This window comes from Alnus glutinosa, chromosome 9 (assembly GCF_958979055.1).
Source record: "Alnus glutinosa chromosome 9, dhAlnGlut1.1, whole genome shotgun sequence".
Lineage (NCBI taxonomy): Eukaryota > Viridiplantae > Streptophyta > Magnoliopsida > Fagales > Betulaceae > Alnus > Alnus glutinosa.
The window spans coordinates 16,033,116-16,056,177 of NC_084894.1; positions in this window are offsets into that span (position 1 = coordinate 16,033,116).

Sequence of the window (23,062 nt, forward strand, 5' to 3'; positions counted from 1 at the left end):
ATCCAAATTTGAATCCAATCCGATTTTGACTCTTAGTGGAGAAATTCCGATTTAATCCTTCACTTGATTTGATTAAACTTAACCACATCATATAGGTATTCTATTATGATTGGTTAAGCTTAAACAAATCTTCTAGGTCTTCTCAAAGTGTGTTTTAAGCCCAAAATTAATGGAATTAATTGAATCTTTATTTAAAACCTGAAAACATTAAAACAACACAAAATCAAACAAATAACAATGCTAAGGAATTAACATATGCAAGTTAAGGGGCTTGAATGTGTAACATTCGACACTTATCACCTGGCACCTGGACGGTTGCACTTCTACTACACTTAATTTCCATATTATGGTCTGAGAGTCCAAACCATGGAGTCTGACATTCGGACGATTGAACATCTTCTGGAAGACTTGCCTTATCAAGGAAAGCATCCGGACGGAATAGCCACGTCGTCAGAACGGTTGTAGCTGTCCTCTCATATGTGTTTTGGAAAGAAATCCTTTGACTTGTCGAATTCTGAAAGGCGTCCGAACGTGTTGCTGAGACGTCCAGATGGATGCAACTGAGAAAAGTTCGAAGCTTCTGGACATAGAAGGACTTCCGGACGGATGATGCTTTGATAGATGAGTGTCCAGACGGAATACCACATCGTTCGGACGGATGCAAGGGAACTGAACTACACCATTTTGAATTCTGCACAGAGTATTCTTGAAGCTCATAACTGAAGTGTAGACTCTGAATAAAATAGCATCTCTGTATAAAAAGCATCATTACATAGAAGTGATTTTGTCCAACAGAATGCAGCCAATCACAAACTAACAGAAATCCTTTTACTTGTCGCACATTGACTGGAGTCCGAACAGATACACTTTGAAAACTGGACTCTTCTTGAAATTTGAAAAGTGTCTGAATGGGTTCCTGCAATATTTGGATGGATATAAGCTTGAACAGTTCGAATCTTCTAGACACTGATGGGCATCAGGATGCATGTATCAGCCGTCTGAACAGCAGCTTGGGATCCGACTTTTCTGACTAGGAATCTGCAAAGAATCTTCTTTTCTTGAAGCACATTTCTAAACTGAAGACTCTGAAATAAACGGTGTTAGTTTTTGATTGGCTACATTTTGTTGACAAAAACACTATGTTTGTAAGGTTGCATTATTTCACAAGGATGCCGTTTTATTTTAGAGTCTTCTGATGTTATGGATAGTGCCTTATATTATGACAAGTGACAGTTCAAATCCTTCTAGAAGATGTCCATAAAGATTCTACACAAGATTCCACTCAAACAAGTCGGATCCCATGCAATCGTCCGGACGAGCCTTTGAAGGCGTTTGGACTCTCCCAAGTGTCGAGAAGCTTATGCTAGTGCATCCATATGGACGATAGGGTAAAACCATCCGGACGCTAGGTCAAGCTTTCTGAGTCCTTCAAGTATTCGGATTTTTGAGAAGACATTCATTAGGAAAGTATTCTACATCCGTCCGGACATACGGGCAACACCATCCAGATGCTCTTTAGTGTTCCAAAAGATTTCAGTTTTCCTTTATTGATTCGGAAAAGAATCATAGATGTGACCGTCCAGACGCTAGGGCAACACATCCAGATGAGGTCTTAATATGGGAAGCTTTCAGCAATATTTTGGAAAGGCAGTTGCAGTTGACCGTCCAAACACTCGGTCAAGCCATCCAGACGTCCCTCAGTGTCTGGAAGCTTCTGAACACGTCTTATTATTTTTTTTGTAAGTCTCTGCTCAAGTAATGGATTGAGACGAAATTGGTGTCGTTTGACCGCTCCCAAAAAATACTACAACTTAAACATCTGGAAGGCCAATAGAAACGTCCGAACGGACCAGCATCTGGACAGAAAGATCAAGCGTCCAGACGGCTCTCCAAAATTTGAGAAGTTTCATAATTCCTTTTCAGACACGGAAACAGTTGACTGTCCTGACACGCGTGCTAAAGACTTCGATTCTGACTAGAATTAGGACTTGTAAAGCCGTTTATTATATTATAAATAAGAGGCTCTATGCATTTATTATATAATGAATTCGGTTGTGAATTCCTTGTAGCTTAGAGAGGGTGTTTAGGGAGATATTGAAGATCTACTAGCTCTCAAGCCGTTGCCATTGTGTGCCTTTTGGTTTGTGTGAAGTCTATCTTAAGGAGGAGCCCTAAGATAAAGGATTCCATTGAAGACCCCTTCAAGTAGGTAACTTGGTTGGGAGGCGTTCGTGTTGGGTTACGCATCAGAGTTCAAGGTACAACCACTGCATCAAGGGTATGTAAGTGCTACAACTTTGTAACTCGTTTTGTCCTCTAAATAGTGAAATTCCTGGGTTTGGCTGCTCAGAGTGGTTTTTCTTTTAATTGAGTTTCCACTTATTAACAAAATATCTGTCTCTTTTAATTCTGCACTTTTGATAATTTTTTACACGTTGCACACACCCACGGTAAATGAGAAGTCTCTTTATTTTTCAATTGGTATCACACTAGGTACACTCAATTTAAAGGATTTAATTCCTAATTGTGATCCTTATCTTTTGTTACTTCTATTTTTTTATTACACCTTTAATCATGAATTCTTCTCAGTTATGTAAAGAGAATTTTGATAAATTGAAGAATGCTAAAAGTTCTAAAGTTTCTGATAAAGAGCTTAAAAATGTGAAGCAAGAAAAAGAGTCTTTAATTGTTCAATTATCTGAATCACATATTTTGATTGACTCTTTGAAATCTAAGAATACCATGTTGCTTAATACTATTGATGCACTTGAGAATAAATTGGAAAAATCCTCTAGTGATAATTTGAAAAAGCATGCTTTGTATTCATACAGATATTTCTAACAACCCTGATTTAATTATTGATAATTTAAGTGCTTCTACTTCACATGCTTCTGATTCTGAATCAGATTCTATTGTTATTAAGCCTATGATAGTAGATATAGCTTGTTTAGAAAATTCTTGCTTAAATAATCATGTGATGCCAAAGTATAAGGAATCAGGAACACAAGGTAAGTTTGTTCCTACTTGTCACAATTGTGGGAAGATTGGTCATATTAGACCAACTTGTTATTTGTTGAAAATCTCACAGGCCTTGGATTAAGTAGGATGCTTCGAGTAAAGGTAAAGTTCAAAATTCTTCCTCATCTAAATATATCCCTCCGCATAGGAGACATATAAAAGGTAAGGGCAATATTATTTGTGAGAATGCTAACCTTAAATATGCAGAGATTGTCAAAAAGCATTCCAACAAAATAAGCCTGCCCACATGTCATCACTGCGGCATCACCGGTCACATCTGACCTAAGTGTCCACAGCTCCAGGCTCACAAGACGAAGGTTCAGAGGAAGCTACCAACAAAAGCTACATCAGATACTCTACCTTCGACATCACATCAGGCTCCACGACATCCGCAGAAATTTGTTCCTACCAATCAGAGTGGCAAACCAAAAAAGAACAAATCAAGGTGCTACAAGAGAAAGCCACAGAAGCCCAACAGCAACCATGGCTATGAGGGGTTGCTGAGCCTAATACAAGGTATGCTAATGAGAATGGCCAACATGGACAAGACCTGAAAACCGCCTCCACGGGTCAAGCAGGTATGGGTTAGGAATGACGAGACCATTCACCCCTTCAGAGGGGAGTGGACTCACCAAGTAAAGGTGAAGTATGACCATGCCTAGGATTTTGGTTCCTAAATCCTAGTGCATATCAGGTATGTTTGCATTGCATTGTTTATCATGTTACATCTTCTTCATGCCTTGCATTCTGTTTGAGGAACCATTAATCCCCCATATTTTCTCTTGTTGTCTTGAGAACTTTCTACAGGTACTATTTGGGGATGATAGAAAAAGCACATCAGTCTACTGTTTTTCTATCTTGGTAAATTCTAAACCTTTAGTGTGAACATGTTTGATTTTATTACACATGTTATGAAGTGTTTGTGCATTATTTTCATCTAGCATGTTTTTGTTGTTTTTTTTTTGTATTATTTTTCAACATAAAAAAAATAAAAATAAAAATAAAAAAAATAAAAAATTGTGGGAGAAGATGCGGAAATTTTATATTTTCTTTTTGCCTGAAACCTCAGTTCATTATGCATTGATTGAATATGCTTATATATGATTGAGAGTTTATGACTGATATCTGCTAAGTTTTCCTGTGTATCTTAATGCAAGATAGTTGATTTTCTCATGTGATGAAAAATTGTGCACTATCCAAAGCTCCCCTAAGATACATTTTTTTTTTCTATTTGATTTTTGGCTTTTGAAAATTCTGATAAGAGAGATTTTTTGTGCTAAGATGGTCAAATTGACCAACTCGCTAGTTCAACCTAGAACCTAAAAATTCTGGCATTCTTTCTAGGTTGCAGCACCAAGTGATAAAAAGCATTTAAAATTCTGGAAATATGGATAAATAAAAAGATCAACTACTTTTGTGCTATAAATATGTTCTTAAACTTGTTCTTATAGAAACAGTCAGTGACCAAATCATTGCAGAAATAGAAGGTCACTAAAGGACTAAGTAAAAGAAAAGTGTTGCAGCATAGGGGGAGTGTATCAGATGAGGGTGGCTAGGCCCTAGTAAAATAAGGTTTGACTTTTTACTGATCCAACAATGAATTTCTCTCTTGTTTAGAAAATTCAGTTGCTTTAAATCATATCAGCGAACATCATACCTTATTGAGAAAGCTTTCACACTGTAACACACCCGAGGTTACTTTGATTATTTTGGTAAATTTGGATAAAGAACAATGGAATTCAATGGATGATTGTTGTATAGAAAATCAATGGAAATGGAAAATTACAAGTATGATCTGATTTGAGGTAGATCGGCCTCCCATTATCACTAACCTAATCCCTAAAGCTAATACAAAGATCATATCAATTTGCATGAGTATTCTATTACAGGAAGCAGCCTTTTATACAATTCTCCTCAACCCAACTAACTAACTGAATTGTAACAGTCAGTCCAATTGCTCAGCCCAATTGCAGTAACCAATTCAACTACTGGCAGCCCATGTCCAAATACACATTGACCTGTTACATTATTCACCCCTTCAAAAGCACCTTGCCCACAATGTGCGGTTTAAAGAAAGAAGACCATTTACTGTAATTCAACAGATCAGCCAATTTGGTTATACACGCCCTTGAATCCTGCCAGTGTCCAGCCCATGTGATAATCGCCCACTCGAACTGAGCCTCACACATTGGATTCATCGCACATAGACAACCAAACCAACTGTAAATGCAATACCTCGAGTGTCACCCTTTGCAAACTTGTCCAGCACCAAGGCACATCTGACATTTCACTAACCAAGGCACATGAGATTGTCTCCTTCAACAAGAATCTACTTTTGCAAAATCTCAATAAATGTACAATTTGACTTTGAAACTATCAAACACATATCTATCTTCTTCCTAAAGCTTTTACCAACTCCCAAACTTCCCTTCCTCCAACGTCTGAATGAAACTTCCATCTCCATCTATGTTTGAAAACCACAATTTGAACACCATTTTCAGTCGAATAGTGAAACACAAATTGACTCAAAATCTGTTGCTTCACCTCCTACTTCGGCTTTACCATCAACGTGAGATTCTCAACCCATCCAAGATTTTTCTTTCCATAGTTAAAGTTACTGAACAATTCCATTTGGGTTGATTGAGGAATTCGACCTGGATCAAAACTCCATCTGCCACACCAATGGAAGAAGACACCATTAAGGAACTTCCTATTTAGCTTTTTATCAAACAACTTCACCGCATTAGAAGACCCCTCTAAAATTTTCACAATATCTTGCTCCCATAAGTCTCTGCTTTTTATTTCTTGATCGATCGAGTTGTACTTCTCCGTCGGTTTCTTGATTTTCTCTGGAATCCCTACCTTCTTGTTTGCTTCCTCTAACTCTTCAATTTCCTTCCCTTCTTGTTGCACCGGTTGTTGCTGTTGATTTTTTTCTTGAATATCGGGCGCCATATATGCCGTTGTTATTGTCTCGTTTCTTTCTTGACCAAGAACTTGCACAATCTCCCCCTTAAGGGAGAGTTGACTCACCTAGTAGGTGATGTTTCCCATGCCTAGGATTTTGGTTCCTAAATCCTAGTGCATGTCAGGTATGTTTGCATTGCATTGTTTATCTTTTATATCTTATTCATGCCTTGCATTCTGTTTGAGGAACCATTTTTCTCTCTATCCCCATATTTTCTCTTGTTGCCTTGAGAATTATCTGCAGATATTTTTTTTTGGGATGATAGTTAAAAGCACGTCGGGCGGCTGCTTTTCTGTCTTGGTATTTCTAAACCTCTCTCCATGAGGACAGGTTTGGTTTTACCTTACATGCTGGGATTATATGTCATTTCCTTTTCTGCGCATGTGTTTGTCGTTTTTTTGTTTATCGGTTTTCAACAAAAATAAAAAAATTGGGGAGAAGATGCGGAACTTTATTTCTTTCTTTTGATAGCTTTTCAGATATTGCATGTGTTTTTGCCTGATAACTCAGTTCATTGTGCATTTATTAAATATGCTTATATATGATTGAGAGTTTATGCATGATATCTGCTAAGTTTTCCTGTTGCATCTTGATGATAGATAGTTACTTTCCTCATGCGATGAAAATGTGTACTATCTAAGACTCCCCTAAGGTACATCTTTTCCTTCTTTGACTTTTTGTTTCTAAAAATTCTAGATAAGAGAAGAAGTTTTCAATAAGATGGCCAAATTGACCAAATGCTAGTTGAACCTAGAACCTAAAAATTCTGGCAATATCTCTAGGTTGCAGCATCAAAAGAATCAAGCAGTTACCTTTATGAATTATGCGCGATATATGTATATTTTCTGCTTATGTGCTAAAATATGCCTTGCCCTTCATGTGCAAGTAAAATTTTACCTTGTCCTTCATGGTACAAGTAAAACAATTAGATGCTGCATCTTAGAGGGAGTGTATCAGATGAGGGTGGCTAGGCTAAGATAAGGTTTGACTTTTGGCTGATCTTTCATTATTTTCTCTCTTGTTTGGAAAATCTGGTTGCTTTTTGTCATATCAGTTGAATTCATACCTTTTGGGAAAAGTCTTCACACACACACACGCATTGCATGAGTTGAGTAATCTATTTAAAATTTCTATCTGCAGGGAAATTTGTGCTTATTAAATACTTAACTCTCATTTATATCTTTACATATTTTTGCAATGCTATTTGACTGTTTTATCAGTTGATTATACATGCGTGTTCTGAAGCTAACTTGTGAGAAAAATATTTTTCTGCAAATTTTTCTCCAGTTTCAGATTTTCAGTGTGAAGCGTCCGGATGGACCTACTCTTACATCCGGACGAGCACAGTCTTGCCATATGCTGACCTAGCAGTTGCCATCTGGATGGTTAAGTGACACATCCGGACAGGATCTCTACAGGTTTAAGACTAGCGTCTCTTTTTTCTGCCATACACACATCTATGCATTTTTTTATTTATCATGGCATGTTGTGTGTTTTTCTCGTGGGTTTCTCCCAAGATTTTGGCATTTGTTGCACATCTCTTCTCATCCCATGATCTTCATTGTGTCTTCCGTTATTTTTTTAAGTATTTGTGCTTTTAGAATATTGGAATATTTGTTGGGATATTTTCTTGAGATAGTGTATATGAAAATCCTTCTCTGTCTGTGTGTTGGGCTAATCTTGATATATTTATGCCTTATGAGTAGCTGCATTGCTTATATTTCTCTTTGGCATCCATTTGACAGCCGTCTTAAATACCACATTATTTTTGGAACTAACAGGATCTAATGGTATTTTTGGAAGTATTTCTAGTTGGTTTTGATTCAGGAATATGACATCCAGTGGCTCCCAGCATAGTGTTTGACAGATGGATCCTTTGGAAAACTGACTATTGTTGAAGTTGGGTGTTCAAATTCCAAAGGTATCAGGATTAGGATGAGCTTTTCCCCCAGCTCATGTAGAGCTTTTCGGAGCATTCCCTCAGATCTGCATCAGTCAAAGGTTCAGTGGTGAATCTCCTCATTATCTTGCAGACCAAATGCTTAGAGGATGTCAATCTGCGGATAATCAGTTTCAGGCCTTGCAAAATCAAGAGATTAAAGATTTTTCAGTCCATGGTTCCCAGCTTCCAGAGCTAGAAGCCGAAGTAGTACAAATCCAGCCTTTATGGATTTCTCTCCGATACTTGATTTTAGTGGGTCAGCAGGATTTGGTACTTGGAGGATTTATGTTCCTCTCTTTTGGGCCACTTGCAGACTTTTCTCTATTTTCCTATTGTTTTGGATTTTAGAAAGTTTATGTCTGTGGATATTATTACTCTGTTTACCCTGGTCCTTCTAAGACCGTTAGGGGGAGTAATTGTTGTGTGTTTTTTCTCATTACTCTGTTTTACCCTTTGTCCCTTTGTGACAAAAAGGGGGAGTAATTTTTGATTTGGACCGGGATTGTATTTTTAACCGGTCATGTGATTTTTGTCTCAGAATGGCCAAATGGGGAGTTTGTTAGTTTTTGTGTTGGCTACATTCTGTTGGACAAAATCACTTCTTTGTAATGATGCTCTTTTACAGGGATTCCGCTATTCAGAAGTGCTTCCAAAAGATTCTGTGCAGTTTGCAAGTCAGAAAATTCGGTTCCCTGCCAGCCGTCCCGACGACGTGTCATACCGTTCAAACGCTCATCTGTCAAAGTATCATCCGTCCGAACGACGAGATCTTTCCGTCCGGACACCCATCAGTGTCTAGAAGCTTCGAACAGTTAAAGATTCCATCCGTGCGGACGTAATGGCAAATCGTTCGGACGCTATTCAGAGTTCGAGAAGATCCTAGTGTTCCAGCGCATCCGTTCAGACGACGTGGTTATACCGTCCGGACGCCATTCAAGGTTTGACAAGCATTAGGGTTTCTGCCTTAAGACACAGTTATGGGAAGACGGCTGCTACCGTCTGGACGATGTGTAATCCCGTCTGGACGAGGTTCTCTATAAGGCAAGACGTGCATACAAAGTTCAACCGTCCGGACGTCATACTTCATGATCCGGATGATCAAGCTTCATATATGGAAATTGCATGCACCAATTCAACCGTCCAGACGTCAGCCTTCAAGGTCCAAACGCTCCAAGCCTTATTATGGTAATTTCGTGCAACTGAAGTGCAACTGTCCGGACATTAGGGTAACACCGTCCGGACGCGGCCTTGTTATGGAAGCTTTCAATGCTATTTTGGAAAGGCGGTTGCAGTTGACCGTCCGGACGCTCGGTCAAGCCGTCCGGACGCCCTCCGGTATTTTGATCATAACTTTTTACTCAAATATCGGATTGGGACGAAATTGGCGTCGTTGGAAAGCTAACAAAAAATTCTGTCAACTTAATGTCCAGATGTCCACTAAAAGTATCCGTCTGGACGGAAAGATTTTCCCGTCCGGACGGCCCTGCAGAAAATTCCAGAATTACTTTCTGGACAAGAAAAACTTGACCCGTCCTGACGGCCCTGGCTCCCGTCCGGACGCGCGTGCCTCAGACTTCATTTTTTACTCAAAATAGGGTTTCCTAAGCCTATAAATAAGAGCCTCTAGGCATGCTTTCAAAACAGAATTCGATGGTGAATTCTCTACAGCTTAGAGAGGGTGTTTAGGGAGATATTGAAGATCTGCTAGCTCTCTAGCTTTGCCAAGTGTGTGATTTGATCAGCTGTGAAGTCTATCTTAGGGGTTGGCCCTAAGGTAAAAGATTCCATTGAAGACCCCTTCAGGTAGGAGACTTGGTTGGGAAGCGTTCGTGTTGGGTTACACGTTAGAGAGCAAGGTACGACCACTGCATCATGGGTATGTGAGTGTTACTGCTTTGTATCTAGCTTTGTCTTCTGAATAGTGGATATCCTGGGTTTGGCAGCCCCGGAGTGGTTTTTCTCTTAATTGAGTTTCCACTTCGTCAATAAAATATTTGTCTCCTTTAATTTCCGCTTTTAATATTTTGTTGCACACTGTTCACACACACTTGTTAAAATTAGAAGTCCATATTATTTTTCACAAAGCCTTCCGTAGCATCCTTCTTTGGATCTATATCAGTTAGAGGATCAGTGGTGAATCTTCTCATTTATCTTGCAGACCAGTTGACTAGAGGATTTCAATCTGCTGATAATCAGGTTCAGGCTTTGCAAACTCAAGTGACTGAAGCTTTTCAGTCTATGGTTCCTGGCTTCAAGAGCTAAAAGCTGAAAGCTAAAGTAGCACATATCTGGCTTATTGTACGGATCTCTTCCATCACTTGCTTTCAGTGGATCAGCAGGATTTGGTACTTGGAGGATTTTTGTTCCTTCCTCTATCAATTGTTCTACAAACTTCTGATTATTTGGCCTACTTGCTGACACTTCTCTTTATCCCTGTTATTTTTGGATTATTATAACTTTTTATTTGGGATTTTATATACTCTATTTACCCTTGTCTTGTTGCGACATCAAGAGGGAGTATTTTATAGCTGTGGTTTTCATACTCTATTTTACCCTTTGTCATTTTGAGACAAAAATGGGGAATATGTTAGTTTTTAGACCGGGATTGTACTTTTAAACTGGTCTAGTGATTTTTGTCCCAGAATGGCCAAGAGGGAGTTTGTTAGTTTTTTATTGGCTACATTATGTTGACAAAAACACTACGTTTGTAAGGTTGCATTATTTCACAAGGATGCCATTTTATTGCAGAGTCTTCAAGTGTTATGAACAGTGCCTTATATTATGACAAGTGACAATTCACATGCTTCTAGAAAATGTCCATGAAGATTCTACACAAGATTCCACTCAGACTAGTCGGATCCCATGCAATCGTCCGAACGACAAGGCAACACCGTCTGGACGCTAGGTCAAGCTTTCCGAGTCCTTCAAGTATTCGGATTTCTGAGAAGACACTGATTGGGAAAGTATTCTGCAACCGTCCAGACATATGGGCAACACCGTCTGGATGTTCTTTAATGTTCCAAAAGATTCCAGTTTTCCTCTACTGATGTGGAAAGGAATCAAAGCTGTGACCGTCCAGACGCTAGGGTAAGACATCCAAACGAGGTCTTGATATGGGAAGCTTTTAGAGATATTTTGGAAAGACAGTTGCAGTTGACCATCTGGATGCTCGGTCAAGCCGTCCAGACGTCCCTCAATGTTTGGAGGCTTCTGAACACGTCTCAGTATTTTTATCGTAACTCTCTGCTCAAGTATCGGATTGAGATAAAATTGGTGTCATTGGAAAGCTAACAACAAATAATACAACTTGAATGTCTAGACGGCCAATAGAAACGTCCAGACGGACCAACATATGGACGGAAAGAACAAGCATCCGGACAGCTCTCCAGAATTTGAGAAGTTTTGGAATTCCTTTTTAGACACAGAAATAGTTGACTATCCGGACACCAAAAATTGCCATCCGGACGAATGTGCCAGAGACTTTGATTCTGACTAGAATTAGGACCTGTAAAGCCTATAAATAAGAGGCTCTAGGCATGTATTATATCATGAATTCAGTAGTGAATTCCATGTAGCTTAAAGAGGGTGTTTAGGGAGATATTGAAGATCTGCTAGCTCTCAAGCCGTTGATGTTGTGAAGTCTATCTTAGGAATTTAAAAGAGACAAATATTTTGTTCACGAAGTGGAAACTCTTATCAAGAGAAAAACTATTCCGAGGCAGCCAAACCCAAGAAATCCTTTATTCAGTAGACAAAGATAGTTACAAAGCACTCGTACTCATATACATCTGATGCAGTAATAATACCTTTAACTCTGACACATACCTATACGTGAATGCCTCCCAACTAAGTCTCCTACCTGAAGAGGTCTTCAATGGACTTTTGTAGCTTAGGGCTCCTCTTTAAGCTAGACTTCACGGGTTGATCAAATCACACAATAAACATCCTAAGAGAGCTAGCAAATCTAACAATCTATGCCTAAACACCATCTCTTAGTACGCTGGAATTCACTACCAAATTATGTTAATAATACAAGCCTAGAGAGCTCTATTTATAGGCTTTAGAAGACCTAATACAACATTGATTTGAAGTTATTTGGGTGGCGTCCGGACTTAGACAGAGGGCGTCCGGACAGCAAGCAGCAACCGACTTCCAAATGCACTTCACATGTTACTTCATTAAACTTCAGTCTCCATGTCCGGACAGTGTTGCCCTAGCATCCCGACGGTTGCATGCTGAGTTGCAAACTATGCAGAATCTTCTTGGAATTCAAAAATTGCCTTCTTGAAGCTTATGACACTTATACTTGTCATAATAAGGCCTTTCCATAGTTGAGAAAATATGCTCTGAATATTTTGAAGACTCTAAATAATTACAGTGTCCCTGTTTCTGCAGTACACTAACATGGTAGTGTTTTTGTCAACAGAATATAGCCAATAAATCTAACAAAAAATATGCAGAGATATAATTGAGAGTTAAGTATTCAATAAGCACAAATTTCCCTACAGATAGAAATTTTAAATAGATGACTTAACTCATGCTATACGTGTGGGTGTGTGTGTGAAAGCTTTCTCAATAAGATATCATGTTTACTTATATGATTTAAAACAAATGAATTTTCTAAATAAGAGAAATATTCAATGTTAGATCAGTCAAAAGTCAAACCTTATTTTACAAGGGCCTAGCCACTCTCATCTGATACACTCCCCCTAAGATGCAACACTTTTCTTTACCTAGTCCTTTAGTGACCATTTATTTCTGCAATGAATTGATCACTGACTGTTTCTATAAGGATAAGTTCAAGAATAAATTTTAAGCACATTCAGCAATGGATCTTTTAAATCCAAATTTTCTAATTTTGAATGCTTTATTTATTCCTTGTGCTGCAACCTAGAGAGAATGCCAGAATTTATAAGTTCTAGGTTCAACTAACGAGTTCATCAATTTGACCATTTTAGCAAAAAAAATCTCTCATCAGAATTTTCAGAAGCTAAAAATCAGAGAGTAAAAAAAAAATGTACCTTAGGGAGCTTTGTGTTAGTATTTTATATTGGCAACATTCTGGTTAACAAAAACACTTTACGTAAAGGTTTCTTTTTAACAAGAATATCGGTTCAATTCAAAGTCTTCAAATAATATGTACAATGTCTTATTTCATGCTATGTGTATGGTCACAAGCTTCTAGAAGATGTCCATAAAGATTCCATGCAATTTCCAAATCAGAATAGTCGGTTCCTATGCAACCGTTCGGACAAGCCTTTAAAGGCGTCCCAACACCCCTCAGTGTCTAGAAGCTTCAGCCGTTGTAGTAGTCCGGACAACAGAGCTACACCGTCCGAACGCTAGGTCAAGCTACTCCGAGTTCTACACGGATTTGGATTTCAGAAGACACTAATTGGGAAGGTTTTGCCAAATGTCCGGACGATGTGGCAACACGTCAGGATGCTACCCAGTGTTTCAGAATATTCTGGGTCTCCTTTACGGATGCGGAAAGGAGTGACAGCGTTGACCGTCTGGATGCTCGGTCAAACCGTCTGGACGCGGCCTTATTTTAGGAAGAATTGCGCTATTCTGGAAAGGAGGTTGCAGAAGACCGTCTGGACGCAGCTAAGTGACCATTTGGACGCTACTTGCTAGAGTCTGAATTTGATTAGAATTAGGTTTTCTGTAAACCTATAAATAGATGGCTCTAGGCTTGTATTTTATGAGAATTCAGTATAGAATTCCATTGTGCTTAGAGAGCCTGTTTAGGGAGATTTGAAAATCCGCTAGCTCTCTAGCCATTGTCAGTGTGTGCTTAACTATTCGTGTGAAGTCTATCTTACGAAGGAGCCTTAAGGTAAAGGATTCTGTTGAAGACCCCTTAAAGTAGGAGACTTGGTTGGGAAGCGTTCATGATGGGTTTCGTGTCAGAGTAATAGGAACGATTGCTGCATCGGGGTATGTTAGTGTTACTTTTTATGTACTAGCTTTGTCTTCTAAATAGTGGAAATCCTGAGTTTGACTACCCCAGGGTGGTTTTTCTCTTAACTGAGTTTCCATTTCATCAACAAAATATTTTTCTCTTTTAAATACCACAATTTAAATATTTTGTTGCACACTTTCATACACTTGGTAAATTAGAAGTTAATTTTATTTTTCAATTGGTATTAGAGCGGGTACACTCTGTTTAAATGATTTAATTCCTAAATGTGATCCTTATCTCTTTGTGACTTCTTTTTTTACACATTTTATCATGGATTTCTCTCAGTTATCAGAAGAAAATTATGATATGGAGTTCTCTGAAGTTTTTGCTAAATTGGATAAAATGGTTTCTCTAAAAGAGCTCAAAAAGGTGAAGTAAGAAAAAGAGTCTTTGATAATACAATTGTCTGAATCACATGTTTTGATTGACTCTTTGAAATCTGAGAATACCATGTGGCTTAATACTATTAATGAACTTGAGAAAAGTTTGAAAAATTCTCAAGTGATAATTTGAATAGCATGCTTTGTGTTCACTCAGATGTTTCTAACAAGCCTGATTTAATTGTTGATGATTTAAGTACTTCTACTTCACATAATTCTGATTCTGAATTAGATTCTATTGATATTAAGCCTATGATAGAAGATACAGCTTGTTTAAATAATTCTTGCTTAACTAAACATGTGATGCCTAAATCCAAGGAATTAAGAATACTAGGTAAATTTATTCCTAAGTGTCATAATTGTGGGAAAATTGGTCATATTATGTTAAATTGTTATTTGTTGAATCCCACATGCCTTGGATTAAGCAAGATGCTCTGAGAAAAAGTGAAGTTGAGGATTCTTCCTCATCAAAATATGTCACTCCGCATAGGAAACATATAAAAGGTAAGGGCAATATTGTTCGTAAGAATGCTAACCATCTTTCTGCAGAGAAAGTCAATCAGGTACATTACCTTTGGCGGGACATCAAGTTCCACGGCATCAGTGGCGACAAAAGCGGTTTGTTTCAAAGAACACCTCAAGGCACTACAAGAAAAAGCCGCAAAAGCCCGATAGCAACTATGCCTATGAAGGGTTGCTGAGCTTGTTACAAGGTATGCTGATGAGAATAGACAGTATGAGCAATACCAAATCACATCTACCACGGGTACACCAGGTATGGGTCAGAAAGGATGAGACCATTGACCCCTTGAGGGGGGAGTGGACTCACCTAGTATTGGTGTAGTCTCACCATGCCTAGGATTTTGGTTCCTAAATCCTAGTGCATACCAGGTATGTTTTCATTGCATTGATTGTCATATCTTATATATCCTATTTTTCCCTTGCATTCTGTTTGAGGAATCACCTTTTTTATCCCTAGATTTTCTCTTGGTTGCTTTGAGAAATTTCTACAGGTACAGTCTAGGGATGACAGAGAAAGCATGTCACTGCTTTTCTATCTTGGTGTAGTCAAACATCTCTCCTTGAGGTCAGGTTTGCTCTTACGTACATGCATTGTCTAGACATATGTTCTTTTCCTTTTAAGCATGTCTTTGTTGTTTTTGTCTTTTATTTTTCAACCAAAAAAAAAAAAAAAAAAAAAAAAAAAAAAAAGGAAAATGATGCAAATTTTTACTATTCCCTTATTTAACGTTTCAGATATCCTATGTATTTTTACTTGATGTCTCAGTTCTTGGTGCATTAATTATGTTGACTTTTATATAACTGAGAGTTTATGCTTGGTATTTGCAAAGTTTCCCTATTACATCTTTTTTATAATAGTTGTTTTTCTAATGTGATGAAAAATGTGTACTATCCAAGGCTCCCCTAAGGTACACTTGTTTATCTCTGATTTTCTACTTTTGAAAATTCTTTAAGAGAGATTTTTGTGTGCTAAGATGGTCAAATTGACCAACTCACTAGTTGAACCTTGACCCCATAAATTTTGGCTTTCTCTCTAGGTTGCAGCACTAAGTGACACAAGCAGTTATAATTCTATGATTATTGATATATGAATAAATTCACTGCTTCTGTGTTGACTCAGCTATTAATCTTGTCCTCCATGGTGCAAGTAAAAAGAAAAATAGTGCTGCTTCTTAGGAGGAGAGTATCAAATGAGAGTGACTAGGCCTTAGTAAGAATTCGGTAGTGAATTCCTTAGAGCTTAGAGAGTATATTTTAGGAGTTGTTGTGATGATCCACTCTCTCTCAAGCCGTTGACGTTGTGTGTTGTTGTTGTGCTACAATTGAAGTCTATCTTAGGGAGGAGCCCTAAGGTAAAGGATTCCATTGAAGACCCTTTCAAGTAGGTGACTTGGTAGGGAGGCGGTCGCATTAGGTTATGCGTCAAAGTTCAATGTACGACCACTACATCAGGAGTATGTGAGTGCTACTACTTTGTAACTAGCTTTGTCTTCTGAATAGTAGATATCCTAGGTTTGGCTGCCACGGAGTACTTTTTCTCTTAATTGAGTTTCTACTTCATTAACAAAATATCTGTCTCATTTACATTCCGCATTTTGATATTTCGTTACATGTTGCACACACACACACGTGAAATTAAAAGTCTCTTTAATTTTCAATTGGTATCAGAGCAGGTACACTCCGTTTAAATGATTTATTTCCTGAGTGCGATCCTTATCTTTTGTTGTGACTTCTATTTTTTGATTCACCTTTTATCGTGAATACTTCTTAGTTTTTTGAAGAGAATTCTGATATTAAGCTCATTAAGGTTTTTGATAAATTAAAGAATGCTAAAAATTCTAAAGTTTCTCATAAATAGCTTAAACAGGTGTAGCAAGAAAAAGAGTCTTTGATTATGCAGTTATCTGAATCACATGTTTTGATTGACTCTTTGAAATCTGAAAATACCGTGTTGTTTAAAACCATTGATGCATTAGAGAATAAATTGGAAGAAATTTTTAGTGATAATTTGAAAAGCATGCTTTTTATTCATACATATATTTCTAACAAGCCTGATTTAACTGTTGATGATTTGAGTTCTTCTACGTCACCAGCTTCTAATTCTGAATTAGATTCTATTGATATTTAGCCCGTGATAATAGATACAGCTTGTTTAGAAAATTCTTGCTTAAATAATCATGTGATGCCTAAATCCAATGAATCAGGAACACAAGGTAAGTTTGTTCCTACTTGTCATAATTGTGGGAAGATTGGTCATATTAGACCAAATTGTTATTTGTTGAAATCCCACAGGCCTTGGATTAAGCAGAATGCTCCAAGGAAAGGTAGAGTTGAAGATTCTTCCTCATCTAAATATGTCTCTCCTCATAGGAGACATATAAAAGGTAAGGGCAATGTTATTTGTAAGAATGCTAACCATAATTCTACCGAGACTGTCAAGAAGCATGCCCACCTGTCATCACTGTGGCATCACCAGTCACATTCGACCCAAATGTCCACAGTTCCAGGCTTAGAAGTCGAAGGTTCAAAGGGAGCTGCCTACAAGAGCTACATCAAGCACTCGACCTCCGATGACACATCAGGCTCCACGGCATTAGCAGAAGTTTGTTCCTGCCAATCAGAGTAGCAAACCAAAGAATAACAAATCAAGGCGTTACACAAGAAAGCTGTAGAAGCCCAATAGCTACCATGGCTATGAAGGGTTGCTGAGCCTGATGCAAAGTATGCTAAGAAGAATGGCCAACATGGACATGACCCGCAAACCATCTCCACGGGTCAAGCAGGTATGGGTCAAGAATAATGAGACCATTCACCCCTTGAGGGGGAGTGGACTCACCTAGTATAGTTATCATGTCATATCTTGTTCATGCCTTGCATTCTGTTAGAGGAACCATTTATTTTATCCCACATATTTTCTCTTGTTGTCTTGAGAAACATCTACAAGTAATATTTAGGGATGACAGGAAAAGCACATTAGACAACATGTTTTTCTGTCTTGGTATTTCTAAACATGAGGACACGTTTGATTATACCTTACATGCTAGGACTAGATTTATTTTTTTTTTTTCTTATCTCTATAAGCATGTTTTTGTTGTTTTTCGTCTAGCTTATTTTTTTTTCACATAAAATAAAAAATAAAAAAATAAAAAATTGAGGGAGAAGATGCAGAATTTTATTTTTTCTTTTGATAGCTTTTTAGATATTGCATATGTTTTTGCCTGATATCTCAATTCATTGTGCATTGATTGAATATGCTTATATATGATTGAGAGTTTATGTCTGATATCTGCTAAGTTTTTCTGTGCATCTTAATGCTAGATAATTGTTTTTCTCATGCGATGAAAATTGTGCACTATCCGAAGCTCTCCTAAGGTATATTTTTTTAGCTCTCTGATTTTTAGCTTCTGAAAATTCTTATAAGAGAGAATTTTTTTTTTTTTTTTTTTTTTGCTAAGATGGTCAAATTGACCAACTCGCTAGTTGAACCTAGAGCCTAAAAATTTTAGCATTCTCTCTAGGTTGTAGCACTAAGTGATAAAAAGCATTCAAAAAATCAGTAAATATAGATAAATAAAAAGAGCCACTGCTTATTGTGCTATAAATCTGTTCTTGAACTTGTCCCTAAAGAAACAATCGATGACCAAATCATTGCAGAAATAGACGGTCACTAAAGGACTAAGTAAAAGAAAAGTGTTGCATCTTAGAGGGAGTATAACAAATAAGAGTGGCTAGGCCCTAGTAAAATAAGGTTCAACATTTTACTGATCTTTCATTGAATATTTCTCTCTTGTTTAGAAAATTTAGTTGCTTTAAAATCATATCAACAAAAATCATGCCTGATTGAGAAAGCTTTCACACACACACACATGGCATGAGTTGAATAATCTATTTAAAATTTCTATCTGCAGGGAAATTTATGCTTATTGAATACTTGACTCTCACTTATATCTTTGCATATTTTTGATTTGCTATTTGATTGTCTTATCAGTTATTTATACATGTGTGTTTTGAAGCTAATTTAGGGAAAACTATTATTTCTACAAATTTTCCTCTGTTTTCTGCTTTTCAGTGTGAAGCGTCCGGACAAACCTACTCTTGTGTTTGAATGTGTGCAGCTCAGAAGTCCGGACGGTTTAGTGACACGTCTGAACACAAACAGTCCTGCTAATTGCTAATCTAGCAGTGGACCGTCCAGACAAGTGTGTACCACATCCGGACGCGTTCTTTTCAGGTATTCTTTTTGCCGCTTGCTTTCTTTGCCATTCACACTGCACTGCATTGTTCTCTTATTTTTGTCTTGTTGTGAGTTTTTCTCACAGATTTCTCCCAAGATTTTGGCATTCTTTGCACATCTCTTCTCATTCTTTTAAGATCTTGTGCTTTTTAAAATATTGAAATATTTTCTTGAGAGATTGTGCATGAAAATCCTTTTCTGTCTATGTGATGGGTTGATATTGATATATCCGTGTTAGTTGGATTGTTATATTTACTTTTGTAATTATTACGCGTCCAAATTGCAAGCTGACATAATACCACATTCTTTTTGGAACTAACAAGAACTAATATTTATTTGTAGTGTTATTTTTGGATAGATTTCTATTAAACCTTTTCAGGAATATGTTGTCCAGCAGCTCCCAACACAATATCTGACAGATGGATCCTTTGGTAAACTGACTATTGTTGAAGTTATATGTTTAAATTTCCAAAGGTCTCTGGGTTTAGATAAGCTTTTTCCACCAGCTCATGCAGAGCTTTCCATAGTATCATTCCTCCAGATTTGCACTAGTTAGAGGTTCAACGGTGAATCTTCTTTTTTATCTTGTAGACTAGTTGCCTAGAGGATTTCAATCTGTGGATAATCAGGTCAGGCTTTGCAAACACAAGTGACTGAAGTTTTTCAGTCTATGGTACCTGATAAGCGTCGAATGTTGCACATCCAAGCCCCTTAACTTGCATATATTAATTCCTTAGCACTGTTATTTGTTTGATTTTGTATTGTTTTATTGTGTAACGCCCCGCTTTTACAAAAAACGTAAGTGAAAATTTTCGAATTTTCACGTGACATTACTAACTTATCAGAGGTAAATATTGGCAACAGAATATATGTAAATGTAATACAGACTTGGAAACAGATTGACACTTCAGAGCTTTTACTGAAATACCTCAAAATATATAATAAGCCAGTCAGTATAATTATACAAACAGTAGTAGTAGTTATGCCTCACAGGGCAAGATAGCAATACAAGGTAAAATATCTACATATAACTGTAGAATTATAAATATTGTCTTGAGCTAGGTCAGATGAACTACAACTGGATAGTTCCCAAAAAGATAGGTTGTCCAGCCTTACAATACTATACACAATACAGAGAGAAGACAACAACATAAAATACTAAAGTGAGTCCACTGTTTCCAATAATAATATGAGTGCTGATTTATTTAATTAATGCAACATAATGCAATGGCCTTATAATCACATATATATACAAAATATAATCTATGACCGCGAATCATAGACATAAAATGAACATAAACATAATCATAAAGCAATGACAGTTTTAAGTGTAGAGTTTTAGGTATTCCCCTTTTTCCACTCTTTTGTTGGCCTTGGCACGGTTAGCGTGTTATTTGAAACCTTGGTTTCCTCACTTAACTTTTAATTATATTCTTTGGGAGCCTTGGCTCCTAGAAACCTTGGTTTCCCTGGTGACCTTGGTACACCAATTTTTGTATTTATTATTCTCTTTTCAGGTACTTCCTCATTCACTGAGAACCTTGGAACTCCTGTGAAGCCTCATGTACCCACTGTGGATCTTGATCCAACAGCTTGTTATTAGACAGATTATTAAAATAATAAAACATGCAAAGCCACATGCGCAAACAAGTAAATAAAGCAGTAGACATAATATTATAAGAAAAATCCACCAGCTTCGTCCTCAGTAAGAATAGAGATACTTACTAGTTTCTGCTCCAAAGATTTTCCTCTATAATTGCACAATTATCATCATGTAATAATAATAGATTAATAAAAGCATCTATGAAAATATTTATTATTATTACCATATCTTTTTTAGAAATTGCAGCGACTATAGGTTCAAATATAATAAACATGATCTCATATTTATTTATTTTGATTTAGTGCTTACTTTTACCAACTCTTCATATTAGTACTACTAGAATTATTCATTCTTCAAGAAAATACTTGCTTATTCTTATTTATATACATTTCTTTAACACATAGAGAACCTTTCAACAAGAATACAAGTGCCATCTAATTAAGCACACATATGAACTTGCCTTCCTTTAATTAACACACACACACACATCCTTATAACACATTCCTTTCTTTGCAAGCATACACCTACACATGTGCACACCTCTTTTCAAATACAAATTCATCTCTTCCATCTTAATATTTACACACACATATATCTCTCTCTCTCTCTCTCTCTATATATATATATATATATTGACATATTATAAGTTAATAAATCCAAACATACATATATTCCTACAAAGTTACACACCCATTTCTTACTATATATATATATCACATATCAAAACCTCAACACACACATATTCACACTTATATTTTCTTGATCCATTTTAAACACAATTCACCCATTCCAACTTACTTTTCACAAGTAGTAAACACTCACCCACATGCTTACACATATACTCATATGTCCATAATATAAGTTAGCAAACTTCTCACACAATGTACATAATCAAAGCAAGGGAAAATCATAATCTCAAAATAACAATAGGACTACTTATTCTTTGAGAATTTTAAGGGAGAAATACTCACCAAAGCTTCTCTAAAGATTCAAAGGGTGGAGAAGAGTTGCTGTCCAACAGAAAATTCTACTTATAAAGCTTGATTTTTAGTCTAAAAACAAGGACAGTTTCTGCTCAGACTTTACTACTGATTTTGTGATGAAATGAGGGTGATTTGAGGCTTAAATTTGGCTTGCTAGGTGTTGGAAAGTAAGGTGAAATGAGAAGATTTTCGTGCTATAGCTACTGCACTAGAACAAGAGAGAGTTTGAGTTGAAACTTGGTTTCTTCTTCATGAAAATCAACTTCCCATGCATCCTATATATAATTCTTGAAGGGCTGAGATCAAGCCAACAAGAAGACTTTCCAATGGCCAGATTTGAGCCAAATAATCCTCCAAATTCGTAGCCCAAATCCCTTAGGTCACTATTCCACATCTCAAGGCACTGATTGCTTGATATCTATGGAAATCTTGTTAGCTTTGAACCAAATTGGGCTAACTAGAGCAACTAAAAGGAGGTATGATTGTGTGGTCCTAAGAGCAAGGTGTGGGTCCAAAAATCAATGGTTGAAAATTGATCCTCGCTGTTCAATGGAAATTGCACTGCACTGGGTAAAGTCGCTCGATCGACTTCGACCCAGAATCGCTCGATCGACCTTAAAGTCACTCGATCGATTCTATTTACTCGTAAATTTTAAATCGCTCGATCGATCCACTATTTGATCGATCGACATTACTTCCAAAGTCGCTCAATCGACTGTAGAGTCGCTCGATCGACTTTGGTTAGTAATTTATTTACTAACCCAATTTCTCTACATGTGTATATATATATAAGACTAATAAGAATTTTTAAGATTTATACTTATGCATGCGCATATTTGAATTTATGCGACAATAACTTAAGTATGGTGTTTTTCCTGGGTATTACATATTGTTTTCATGTTTTAAATAAAGATACAATTAATTTCATTGATTTTAGGCTTAAAGCACACTTTGAGAAAACCTAGAAGATATTGGTAAGATTAACCAATCATAATAGAAGACTTATATGATGTGGTTAACTTTAATCAAATCAAGGGAAGAATTAAATCAGAATTTCTCCACTAAGAGTCAAAATCGGATTGTATTCAAATTTGGATTCTGCACACGTCTTAGTGTTTTGATCATAACTTTTGGCTTAGATATTGAATTTCAATGAAATTGGTAGCGTTTAAAAAAAAAAAAATGAAACAAATATGTTAGAAATAGCTCTTTCCTAATTGAGATGTTTACTATACCAAAATCGCCCCACAATAAAAGACCGCAATTCTGGACGAATTTGGAACCATTTTCCTACTTGGATTGAATTTTCAATCTCCTACTTGGACTAAGAGACTAAGTTCTAATTTTTCTTAGATTTCTAGGGCTTCTAGGCCCCTCCCAATCTCTATAAATAGACCCCTAAGCTTCAAGAGAAGGTGTGCTTAGTTTTAGACAGAAAATTCTTCTT